The sequence below is a fragment of the Cebus imitator genome, unplaced genomic scaffold, assembly GCF_001604975.1.
Source record: "Cebus imitator isolate Cc_AM_T3 unplaced genomic scaffold, Cebus_imitator-1.0 Scaffold61, whole genome shotgun sequence".
Classification (NCBI taxonomy): Eukaryota; Metazoa; Chordata; class Mammalia; order Primates; family Cebidae; genus Cebus; species Cebus imitator.
In genome coordinates this window covers 4648820-4659484 of record NW_016107376.1, presented here as the reverse complement: position 1 = coordinate 4659484, position 10665 = coordinate 4648820, and the positions used below count along the sequence as shown (strand labels likewise).

General features: G+C 44.8%; 1 pseudogene; it reads right to left on the bottom strand.

Annotated features, from left to right (window-relative positions):
* Nucleotides 1-1408: 1408 nt before the first annotated feature.
* LOC108305182 lies at nt 1409-10416 on the bottom strand (annotated as a pseudogene).
* Between the last annotated feature and the right edge of the window lie 249 nt (nt 10417-10665).

Genomic DNA, 10665 nt, shown 5'->3' with positions numbered 1-10665 from the left:
TGACCTCGTTTATCTTGCTTCATTTATCAGTTCATCTTGGAAACACACTTTCACCAAGCTGACCATGACTATTTATATACACTTGGAAGACATTCCACTGGAAATTACTCTCAAACTGCTCTGTTCAGTATAGCAGGGAAGTGGTAATAGGACCCTACTGTTTCATCACTATGTTTTCCTTAAGATAGTTTCCCGTGGTGTTATCAGCTGGTTAAAGATTAAGAAAATCTCCTGCAGGCATTTCCAAACTTCCTTCCAACTCTTTTGGTTTCTTCTAGAGCAAGTAAAATGTATAAAAAATGAGAAGGCAAAAATCTAAGAGAGGAAAGAGGGGGAGAGCTATTTGTTTTCTTTATTTGAACTGTTTAGATGTCTACTATACACAGGAGACTCTGTTGGGCACTGCAAAAAGTGGAAAGGGATATGATATAGCCATGTGGTCCTTGCTATTAGGAGGTTGACAAGAGAGGAAAACAAGATAGCTGCACAATTGATTAACTATCAGGCAGCTAAAGGCAAATACGAGATAACATCAAAATGCCGGAGGGAGAATTTTCTATAAAGACTTCCTGAGAGGCTGGGCATGGTGGCTCATGCCTGTAATCCCAACACTTTGGGAGGCTGAGACAGGTGGATCACCTGAAGTCAGGAGTTTGAGACCAGTCTGGGCAACATGGTGAAATCCCATCTCTGCTAAAAATACAAATATTAGCTGGACATGGTGGCACACGCCTGTAATCCCAAAGCTACTCAGGAGGCTGAGGCAGGAGAATCAATTAAACCTGGGAGGCGGAGGTTGCACTGATCCAACATCGAGCCACTGTACTCCAACCTGGGCAACAAAGTGAGGCTCCACCAGAGTCCCCGGGTCTAGTGCTGGCTCAGACTTCTGGGAATGCCAGAAGTCCATACTGTTCTGTAGCAGGGAACGTTCTAGGGATTAGGTATGTCCTTTCTGAGGATTGATTGCCATGCCTTGCCGAGGGCAAGAATAGTGGTGAGAGAGGGCCAGAGAAAGTGTGGCGGGCTTTTGGCCTCTGTTTCATTCTGATTTATACTCAGTACCAGTCCACTTCCTATAAAAGGAAAATTTCTACATTCACAAAATTCTATACCTATACTGTTCAAATGCTTTTAAAATAAGAATGTGAGAAATGACTGACTGCAAATGTGAATGCTGGAGACTAGGACACGGTGTGAAATGTTCATTTTCAGAAGGAATGAGGCATTGTTGGTGCATACCATGAAATCCTTTTAATATTTTTAGGGCCAGGAGATAAGGGACTTTACCCTGGTATGCATGGGTCTCGTTCCTACCCTTTCTTAAAGAGAGTGCACTTAAGTTCACCATGCTTTCATTCATACGTTTGTGTGTTTACAGCCACTGAAACCGTCTAGCTATTTTAACTCAATCCAGTCCCCCAAAATACCACTTGCCAGAAACAGATCTGGAAAAACAAGAAGCAGCAAGGTTTAGATTAAGCCTGTGAGGAGGGGGAAATGGTTACACAGGTCAAATTCCACTGAGGCAATATTTGGGCAAAATCTACTATGGTCTGCATTTTCCTACTGATCAATAGTTTTCCTGAAGTAGGTTTTCTCTTTAGGGTACAGCCATCTTGCGTTATTGTGCATTTCTGTGGTGACCAGATTTAACCTATAAATAGAACTTGAATGACTTTATTCTTCTGGGAATTAGAGGCAAATCGGCCCTAACCTCAGCTTTCATAGGTGACTTCTCAAATTATGGTCAATGTACACTTTCTCCTTCCTTTGTTGGGAAACAACACATTTTTGCATGGTGGTGTCATCAAAAACTGCAATACAGGGAATTTCCCTAAAATGCTGTGATTGTGTTTAAGGATATCTTCAGGCAGCTGATTTCTGCCCTGAGTTTGCAAAATGAAACCCAGATTTCTTTCTGGAGGTGTAAACAGAATTACTCCTATGGAGAAGCAAGGCCAGGGCACATAAAAATGAGTACTTCATTAGTTTTCAATTGTGTTTTATGATTTTATGTGTCTGCATTCTTGAATACAAGTGGTCCCCAGAAAACTAAAAATATGAATCTTTCAGTTTAACTTCTAATATGGAAAAATACCTTGTTTGACCATCAATAGTTTAAAAAAAATCAGTCTGGCTGGGCGTGGTGGCTCATGCCTGTAACCTCGGCGCTTTGGGAGGCTAAGGCAGGAGGATCATGAGATCAAGAGATTGAGACTTTTCTGGCCAACATGGTGAAACCCCGCCTGTACTAAGAATACAAAAATTAGCTGGGCATGGTGGCACGTGCCTGTATCCCAGCTACTCGGGAGGCTGAGGTGGAAGAATGGCTTGAATCCGGGAGATGGAGGTTTCAGTGAGCTGAGTGGAGTGCCACTGCACTCCAGCCTAGCAACAGAGTGAGACTTGGTCCAAAAAAAAAAAAAAAAAAAAAAAATCAGTCTTCCCAAATCAAAATGAGATTGAGTGTACAATGAACATATCAATGTGCATCTGACATTTGTTTGTTTGCTTTGCTTTATTTTTTTTTTTTGACTAGTAGCTTGTCTTATGACAAATCCCAGGAGGCTACAAAACCCCCTTAGTGGTGAACACAAGACATTTATTGAGTGACTAGACAGGCTGATACACAGTGATAGGTGCTAGTGACATAGAGTGACACTTAGACACTTTTCTGGTGACACTTCGCAAACATAAACTCCTTGTCCCAAAGGCTGACAATTGGATGGATGGTGAAATGGACATAGAATGAGTGTGAATGATACTAGGAGAAAAAACAGGGAGCCAAGTAACTCAGATGAGGAGCGGAGCCAGAGGGTCACAGAGCCTTTCAGGAGGTCATGATGTCTGAACAGACTCTGGACAGAAAAGTAGGTCAAATAAAGAAGGGGGATTAGAATGGTGTTCCAGGCAGGGAACAGCATTGGCAAAGTCACAGGAGCAAGAGAAGTAATCCAGTGTGGGAAACAGCCAGTTGCTTGTAGGCAGGAGGAATGTGGGAGGAAAATGGGCAAGGCTGGTGTTGTGAAGAATTGCCTATGTCCCATCCTGAGGGCGACACATGGCCACTGAGAAGCAGACAGAGGGGTTAGGGTGAGGGGCGGGTGCGTGATCAGATTTGGACTTTGGAGTCATTCTTTTCGCAAAAGGATGGAAATGGACTGCAGGTGGTGCCAGCGATGAGCAAGTCGTTGTAGTAAAGAATGTGAAAGATACAGCAGGTCTGGGCTAGACCAGTGATGAGGGGGGATGAGCGAGATGTTCTGACTGAGCAGATACTTTGGGAGGTTGGTCTTGAACTCCTGACCTCAGAGGATCCACCCGCCTTGGCCTCCGAAAGTGCTGGGATTACAGGCGTGAGCCGCCACCACTCCTGGCCTACGCGTACTTATAATAGCAGTCATATTGTGCATATTCACAACTGCGTTTGTAGCATTTTATTTTTTTAAAACATGTGTTTCAGAGCTCTTTCCATGTTGTTAGTTATAACAATCATGGCAGCCGCAGCTAACATTTATTGAACATTTTGTATGTGTAGGGCACTGTTCTGAGACTTGATTTAATTCTCACAACAAAACGGGTGTTGTTAATTCTGCCTTTCAGGTGACACTGAGTAACGGAGAGGTCAGGGGTGCCAGTCACACAGATAGTAAGTGGTATAGTTGGCATTTGAGACCTGCCAGTCCGACTTCAGTGTCTGTGAGCTCAAGGGTCTATCAGTACCACGCGATACAGCCTCTCAGGCTTCTCAACTATTGCAGAATGTTTATATTGAATCCAAGACTCTTGAAGAACTTTAAGCTCCTTTTTGGTTATATACTTAGAATTTAATTGGGCATTGCAAGCTCAAATGCACTCAGAGGCTAGGCAGGCATTGTAAATAAAAGATAATTAGAAACAATGGGACTCATGAGAAAATGGAGATCGTGTGCCCCAGTAGAGGCCTCCAAATTCGAAATTGTGATAAACACCATGGTCAAACAAACACATGTCTCAAGGCTGTATTGTGCAAGTGAAGCTGTGGGTGTGTGGGTGTGGAACCTTTGCTAAGTAATCCCTTCTTTAAAAACTGTACTATGTTTTAAAAAACTATCAGCACTAATTGACTTTAGGTGGTTCCAAAATCTTATTATTACAAGTAAGATGACAAGGATATCTTGGTACATACAGGCACATATTTCTGTAGATTAGATACCGGGCAATGGACTCTGCTGAGTCACCAGCTAATAGATATTTAACATTTTATTATTTACTACCACATAAGCTCTACCAATTTGTATTCCGACTCACAGTCTATGAGACTGCCTATTTCTTTGCCAATCCATGATAACATTCTTTTAATTTTTGCTAATCTTTTAATGGTAAAAAAAAAAAAATGATGTCTCATTACAAAAATTTGCATGTCCTTAATTACTAGTGAGGTTTGGTATGTTGGTCATTTAAATTTTCTCTTCTGTGAATTGCCCACTAAGAATCTTGCTGAGTTTTCTATTGGGTTCTTTGTTTTTTCTGATTGATTTTGGGATTTCTTTATATACTGTGGATATAAATTCATGGTCTCTTTTAGGTAACATTAAAAAAATGAGAGGGGGCCAGGAGCAGTGGCTCATTCCTGTAAACCCAGCACTTTGGGAGGCCAAGGCGAGTGGATTACCTGAGGTCAGGAGTTTGAGACCAGGCTGGCCAACATGGTGAAACCCCGTCTTTACTAAAAATATAAAAATTAGCTGGGTGTAGTGGCACATGCCTGTAATACCTGCTACTTGGGAGGCTAAAGCAGGAGGATGGCTTGAACTCAGGAGGCGGAGGTTGCAGTGAGCTGAGATTGTGCCACTGCACTTTAGCCTGGGCAACAGAGTAAAACTCCATCCCCCTTGCTCCCTGCTACGAAAAAAATGAGAGGCAGCATCAAGTGTGGGTTATGAGTACAGTCCATGAAGAGAAGGTGTCCGGATTCTAATCTTGGCTGTGCCACTTACTAGCTGTGTGATCTTGGCTGAGTGACTCAACCGCTCTGAATCTGTTTCCTGGCCTGAAAAGTGGGAAGGATAATAATAGTGCCTACTTCACACTGTCGTAGTAAATGAATAAGGACATATTAGGTTGGCATCTGGCACATAATTAGCCGCATTTGAAGCAGTTATTACTGTATTATTGTTACTTTTTGCAAATATCTTCCTATCTGCTGTTTGTTTTCAACTTTGTGCTCCCTTTAGTTTTAAGCAAGTTTAACTTTGTATATAGACAGGGTCTGTCTCTGTTGCCCAGGCTTCAGTACAGTGGCATGTTCATAGCTCACTGCAGCCTCCAACTTCTGGATTCAAGTGATCCTCCTACCTCAGCCTCCTGAGCAGCTAGGATAACAGGTGTGTACCACTATATCAGGCTAATTTTAATTTATTTTTTTGTAAAGATGGGTTCTTGTTTTGTTGCCCAGGCTGATTTTGAACTCCCAGCCACAAACAACCATCCCACCTCAGCCTCCTAAAGTACTTGGATTACAGGCCTGACACACTGCTCCTGGCTGGAAGATTGAAATTTTCAAATAGTAAAATCCATCAGTCTTTCTCTTCAAAGCTTCCAAATGTCATGTCTTTTCTGAAGGAGGCCTTCTCTATCTTAAGGTTATTTGTGAACAAATTCAGTTTATTTTACTACCTATGTTACATTTCCCTGCTGTTTAATCCATTTGGAAATCATTTTCGTGTGTAGTGTGGAATAGAACTCTACCCACTCCATGAAGGAGGCATCTAATGTACAGTGTCTACCTGGTTCTCCTGGCTGGTTCTCCTCCAGAATGTTGCCATATCAGGGGCTTGGCTTGGTCTCTGTTGGCTGATGGGTACTCTGCAGTGGTGGTAGCCTGGCCAGTCTTGAGGAGGGAAAGACAATATTGTTAAGCTGGTGAATGGCTTCCACCCCACACCTTGTCAACCACTGCACATACTCTGTTCTGTGCCCCAGGGAGCTGACTGCATTAGCCTGTGTTGGCCTCTGTCATCTGCTTGAGTCTTGGCAATGACAGACGTTGGTGGGAGATCAGAAGACAGAATTAAAGAGAGGTCAGAGTGTTGATTCTGCTTGCTCTTTCCCTGACTGGCCACAGATTTGTCCTCTGTAAATAATCCTACTTTTAACATGCTTCAGTCCAATCTTTTGAATGTTCTCTAAGTGTCCTGCAGAGACTTTGATTCATAGAGCAATAGGAATGCAATGAATGAAAATGCGAAACGACAAAGTTTTAGATGGAAGGAAAGCAGACAAGGCTGACACATAGAATAGAATCTGATAGCAATTCAGCCAAAAATCTGTGAATGATAAGGAAATATACTGAATGAAATCTTGAGTTGATGACCACTAATTTTTTTGCCCATCTGGGGGGAAAGTTAATTGTTTTAGTGATTGCTAGTTGCTTCGGTACTATGGAGTGTTTAGCTGAGATTTAAAGTTTGCTGTCATGTGTTATAGCACAACATGATCTCCCAGGATGAATATTTATGTTATTTCTGTTGAGGGAGGAGAAAAGAATCCTGGAGAAGGAGGGAGTGGATGGTGCTATTGTCAACACATAATTAAACATATTTTTTCAAGGTCCTGTGTTTCAGGGACCTATGATTTCAGTGTGATAACAAAGATAAAATGTGGCTTGAGCTACAGAAACTTCGGAAGAATTTTTAGTGATTGTATACAAAACCATTTGACCCGGGTCCTACGACTTGCCCCATGCTTTAAACTCCTTTAAAAACAGCCTCGTAAGAGCTGCGTGAAGGGTGGCTGTATTTTCACCTACCTCTTATAAATCAGGACACCGTGCTGTAGACCTGGTCAAGACAAAACAGTAGAAAGGCTGAATTAGCAACTCAGTACACCTTCTGTAATGGTATATTAATTACAGATGGATAGTAGTTACAGAGTGGAAATCCATCCTACACAATTGTGATTATCTCCTTATTTCTCATCAAACCAGATGCTACTTCACCCCTATGTCCGACTCTCAACGGAGGCACCAGCCAACTGACCCTTCTCCCTCACTCCACCCCTATTCAACAAGTAGCCAGAAAGAAGCGGCGTCCTATATCATCAAAAGGGTCGGAATGTAAGGCCGGTTGCCTCGCCGGGAGGCTGGACACATCCACCTCTGCACTCAGCACCTGACTGCGCACCCTGCACCAGGCTCTGCACTCAGCACCTAGCTCTACCGCATGGCTCCCCTGGAAGGCTCCGGCTAATGCAACCCTGGCCGGTTGCAGGAAAACCTGCCCAACAACTCGCCAACCAATAGCGGCCCGCCCCCCTGGACCCAATCAGAGCACCCAGCTGTTGCTAGTTCCTCCTAGCCATAAACCACCCCCCATAGCCTGGGAGCTGAATAAATTGGCATTTAATTTTCTTAAATAAAAAAAAAAATTCAAGGCTTGCTGTGAGCTACGATTATGCCACTGTACTCCAGTCTGGGCAACAAAGGAAGACCCCTTCTCTCATTTAAAACAATTTTAAAATAGTGTATTCACAAACGTTTGTTCACTATTTTAAATTTCTACAGCCTTGTTAAATATGAAACCCAAGAAATGGCAAAATATCTAGAAAAATAAGTGCACAGCTACAAATTTGATTACAAAAAAGTATCATAAATAGGCACTAGAAAATACATCTTATCTTGCAAACTCAATAATGGTTCTTCACACAAATAATAAAAATACAAAAAATAAACCTCACAAAATTATACTATTACAGAACTTATTTTAATAACTTTCCATTAGTAAATGTTCTTTTTTGTTGATGAATAACTTTGATTCAGTGTGTATTCATCTTAACCTAGTGAATAATAAATAGTGGCTGTGATTTACAAAGGAATAAAATGGAATAAAGATTCCATGAGTACCTGGGGTCAGTGTTTGATATGTCACCAGGAAGAAAAAACAATGTTTGTTGGCTCCCTTCTTCAATATGCCAGCATACTGAAGTAATATATATTATCCACAAATAATTAATGGACAACTGTAGTGGAGTGATCCCTTACAGGTTTATTTCTTTGTTAAAAGAAATATATATATATAAATAAATATATAATATATAAATATGTAAGTATATATGTATATATATACTGCTCCAGCCCCAGGATGACCTGAACGGCCTGCTGCAGGATGAGCAGCTTGGTGTACAGGGAATGTACATGGAGTTCAGTTAGAAGAACAGAGAGCAATAGAATTTTCAAGACACAGCTAATATTTTTCAAGCCAATTAGGAGAAAAATAAAGCCTCCATAGAAATAAACAATGAAGTATTTAAATACTACTTATTGATTAGCTTATTTACGGTCTTTTCACCCACAAAATTGTAAACTCTGTGAGAGAAAGGAACATCTTTACCAGTCTATATCGGGTGCCTAAGCAGTGCTTGGCCTATGGTAGTTACTCAATGGTTATTTATTAAATGAATAAGTGAATGAATTCAAGAGCAAAGAATTAGCACAAAGGACTCTGAAAAATGCAGGCATCCCCAGCACACAGTGTAGGTTTAATTAGATCACCCTGAGATTACACAAGGTAATTAATTCAATTTGTACCTTGTGGTAGGCAAAATAATGGCCTCCCGAGGAGTCTTTTTTTTTTTTTTTAATACCTAATGTTCATTTTCATTTAAAAAATATTACGTGTAGGCACAATTTCCTGGTGGTTTTTGAAGAGTAAGCCGGGTTTCCACAGCATCTCCCTCAAGTGATATGTTTTGATTTCCCCACATTTCATAGTTAAGGCATTTTTTTCTTTTCTGACAAAGTGTATGTTTTGTTGCTTGCTTTCAGGTTTTGTTTACTAAAAAAAAAAATGCTTCTGTCAGCCCAGGCAACTGGACCAAGATGCAGTTTCAGGATCCCTGGGGCAGGTTTCAGGGTGGCTGAGATTGGGGGCAGGGGGAGTGAGACCAGTGAGGGGTGAGCCGAGGTTCCCAGGGAGCGCCAGGTCCCCACGTTACCTTCATCGCCAGTCACTCCAAGCCTCCTCAGGTCCGCGTTGGCTCCATGCTGACAACAGGTGTGTGAGGTGTGGATGTGGATGAAGCCCGGGGCCTTGAGTGGCCGCTCTGGGCCCAGCGCACGGGGCTGAGGGCGGGTGGTTTGTCCCACAGAGACGCGCCTTTCACATGTTCCCGGTGGGGTTCTGTGGGGTTCACTCAGGCCCGGGTGGGCAGCGGAAAGCACCATCTGGGGGTCTCTGATCACGCCCGACACCTTTTCCTCTTCTGGCTGTTTCAAACACGCTGCTTTGGGGTTCAGGTTCCGCTGTTGCACCTGCTGCTCTGGGCCCAGGATGACCTGAACGGCCTGCTGCAGGATGAGCAGCTTGGTCTGTGCCCTGTCTGACCTGAAGTGCATCTGGCACAGGCGCCCCAGCTCCCAGAAGGCCTTATTAATACTGCGCATGCGCACCCGCTTCCGCGCGCTACTGGCCTTGAGCCTCTTCCGGTCCCTCAGGTGTTTCTCCTCAGGGCAGCTCCTCAGTACTGCTGGTCCGGGCCCAGGAGACCTTCGGCCCCTTCTTCTCGTCGGAGTGGTTGGCCGTGAACGTGTTCTCCTCGTCCTCCTTCTCCTCCCTCTTGACTTCGCCGGTGGCTGCCGTGGCACCTGCTCACCCTAGCCCACTGTAAGAGTCGGGAGGCGGGAGAGGTCGGGGAGGGCGCCTGGCTGGCTGGGGAGGGCCGCGTGGTTGTGTATGAGGCTGGCGCTGCCCGCAAGGCCGTCCTCTGGGTGTCCGCCTCCGACCAGGCCTGCGTGCCGCCCGCCCAGCGGCATGGGGTCAGTGAAGCCCGAGGCCACCACCGCATGGCTGGGCAGCGGCGTATGCACGCCGCCCACCGTGCCCGTGGCGTGGCTGCGGAGCACGTGGATGGCCTCGTCCAGGTGGTCTTGTCTTACTCTCTAGGCCGTGGAGAGCCCCGTCGTAGCTGGGCGATGAGGCATTGGGGGTTCCAGCTCGGGGACACTGCGATGTCCCTGCCAGGCCCTGTGGGGAGCCCACGGGGGTGGAGGGACTGGATGAGAGGTTATTGACTGAGTGATCTGGGGACTAGATCGAGGCCAGTACCTTCCCAAGGGCGTCCCCGGAGCTGCCGGCTGTGGTCCCTCGGAGCCCAGGAGATTGTTGGCTCCATTTTCAGGGGGCGTGTGGCTGGAGACGCCACCAGACGCAGCTTTGGGGGCCGAGGAGAAGGTGGATGCAGCCGGGAGCCCGCCGTTCGCCTCTGCTCCCTGCAGCTGGTACCCCATGCGCTTGTGCTGCTGCAGGACGCCAAACGTGCAGCTGCCTCCGCCACTGGCCACAGGGCCACTCCCTGGCAGGAGGGCTGGGGGGATGAGCCCACCTGGCCCAGGGGATTTCAGAGCTTGGCTGAGGGGTGGAGGCTGCCATCTGCCATTTCAAGGGAGAATTAAAGTTTCAGATGGAACGAAGGTTGCTAATTAGCTGATCTTACATTAAGGAGTTTAATCCTGGATTTTCCTGATAAGCCCAGTGTAATCATAAAAGTCCTTTAAATTGACCAAGGGAAGCAGAAGAGAAGGTCAGACTCAGAGATTTGAAGGTTTGCTGGCTTTGAAAATGAACGAAGAAGCTACAAGCCAAGGAATCCAGGCAGCCTCTGGATGGTGGAAAGGCAAGGAAACAT